Source organism: Armigeres subalbatus, unplaced genomic scaffold (assembly GCF_024139115.2).
Source record: "Armigeres subalbatus isolate Guangzhou_Male unplaced genomic scaffold, GZ_Asu_2 Contig361, whole genome shotgun sequence".
NCBI classification, from domain to species: domain Eukaryota; kingdom Metazoa; phylum Arthropoda; class Insecta; order Diptera; family Culicidae; genus Armigeres; species Armigeres subalbatus.
Genome location: NW_026943110.1, coordinates 46,205 through 48,740, shown reverse-complemented (window position 1 = coordinate 48,740; position 2,536 = coordinate 46,205). Strand labels below are relative to the sequence as shown.

The window sequence follows — 2,536 nt, the reverse complement described above, 5'->3', positions numbered from 1 at the left end:
CAAATGGTTTTGTCCACTTTCTTTTAATTTGGTTTTAGATTTCTGTTGAATATTTTTGATTCTTATATTCCTATTGGAGCTCTTTGGACGAATCATGAAAAAACGGGACAAATTAAGGTTTTTGAATTACGACGGACACACAATAAGGCCTAAAAAACGGGACTGTCCCGTTAAATACGGTACGTATGGTCAGCCTAGTTATAGCGACCAAGATAGGCTGAATTAAGACTTCCACATAAGGCTGAAAAAGTAAAAATAATTAATAAGAAAGTGCAGATGAAGTGGATTTACGTCTTCTTATTTACCGCATTTATCAAAATCCTCGGAACGGTGGGTGCAGTGGACCTCCCCAAACGTCAAACCAGATACCGACCAACAGGCAAGCTGGCGGCCATTACCGCTCGCGGAAAACTGGATAGTGCCAATAATTCTTCATCGTAATTACCCGGTCCTGGATGGCTACCATGAATCTTTCTGTTTCTAAGAAGAGTTCACTACGCACCAGCCACGTACTCGACGCCACTTTGTCGATGGGTACGTCCCATGCAACTTCTTTTGCCTTCACGATGCGAAAATCTCTTCGACAGTTTTGATGTAGCAAATCATGTGATAGTCTTCCTACGCCAGATGCAGAGTAATTCATACACAGTGCGATAGATTTCATTGCTTCATGTCGACGTTTGCCGTTTGTCGTCGCTTTAACTCAACTTCCTTGAACGTTTGTGGTTCATCATGCATTACCAGATACGAGGAAAAGGTTTTGGGAACGGCACTGAAAGTTTGCTGAAAATCTTTATACTTGCCTGCAGTCCGGTGCACACAATATCGGCCAGAGTTTCATCAGAATTCTCTTTAAAAAGATTCCAATTGTAACAGAAATTACCTTGAATAACCCTTCAATTTGTAATTAAAACCTCTCTAAAATAGTTTGAAATTTCATTTTAATCTCCACCTAACTGATCAATAAGCTTTCCAATTTACATTGCCAATACATTTCGTTTGTAACTTGCTGATAATTTTCAACCGTGATAACAACTTTATTAAACTAAACAAATTTGTTTACTTTGGCTAAGGAATATCTCAATGTTAGCCTCGAACCGCTAACACGACCTAATAATCACCAGTGACCTTATCTGCAAAAACTTGCTTGGGGGCCAATGCATTCGCTGACTATACCATGCAGTTGTTATGACGAACTTATCGCATCCTCTAATCACACTCTCTTTCCAACCTACAGATACTATGGCGGTAACGAATTCATTGACGAGATCGAAGTGCTGGCCCAGAAACGCGCCGGAAGCGTACCGCCTCAACCCGGAAGAGTGGGGCTGCGTGCAGCCCTCTCCGGTTCGCCACCAACTTCGCCGTCTACACCGGACTGATCAGGCGCACGGGCGCATCATGGGGCTGGACCTGCCGGACGGTGGCCATTTGACGCACGGTTTCATGACCGCCACCAAGAAAATCTCCGCCACGTCCATCTTCTTCGAGAGCATGCCCTACAAGGTCAACCCGGTGACGGGGCTGATCGACTACGACAAACTGGAGGAAAGTGCCCGAAACTTCAAGCCTAAAATCATCATCGCCGGTATGTCGTACTCTCGCTTGCCTGGACTACAAACGCTTCCGCCAGATTTGCGACGCCAACGGTGCTTATCTGTTTTCCGATATGGCCCACATCTCCGGACTGGTCGCAGCCGGAGTCATTCCATCGCCGTTCGAGTACTCCGACGTGGTAGGTTATTCGAATTTTAAAATTAAAGATATAATCTAATATGATATAACTCTCACTCAAGGTAAGCACAACGACGCACAAATCGCTTCGGGGACCCCGTGCCGGTGTGATTTTCTTCCGCAAAGGAGTGCGCAGCGTAAAGCCGAACAGGGACAATGTTGTACGATCTAGAAGCGAAAATCAATCGATCCGTGTTCCCGGAATTCAGGGTGGCCCAACCACGCCATCGCCGGTATTGCCACGTGTATGCTGCAGGCCAGAACTCCTGAGTTCAAAGACTACCGACACGAATTATCCGAAATGCGCAAGCACTGTGCAAGGGCCTGCTGGAACGAGGCTACTCTATTTCGACCGGCGGAACCGACGTTCATCTGGGTCGATCTTCGTCCGGCTGGCATCACCGGAGCCCGTGCCAGTACGTGCTGGAGGAAATTTCCATCGCCTGCAACAAGAACACAGTTCCGGAGATAAGAGCGCTTGAACCCGTCTGGAATCCGGTTGGGTACGCCTGCTTTGACGACACGGGCCTGGTGGAGCTGATATGGAAAAGTGAGAACTACATCGATCGGGACTGCAGCTCGAAGGAGATCACGGCCGTTTCGGGACCAAACAGGTGGATTTCAAGCGAGTGCTGCATGAGGATGCGACACTGAACGCCAAGGTTCAAGCCCTCAAGAAGGAGGTTCAGAGTACAGCGAGAAGTTCCCTATGCCTGGCTATGACGAGATTTAGGCTGTATGTTTTCTTTAGATCTGTAGTATGAGTTGTAAGGCTGTTGAAAAGGAAAGTGCTATGACAAAA

General features: G+C 46.8%; 1 pseudogene; it reads left to right on the top strand.

Annotated features, from left to right (window-relative positions):
- The first annotated feature begins 952 nt into the window (after positions 1–952).
- On the top strand, positions 953–2,467 carry LOC134204034 (serine hydroxymethyltransferase-like; annotated as a pseudogene).
- Positions 2,468–2,536: the final 69 nt, after the last annotated feature.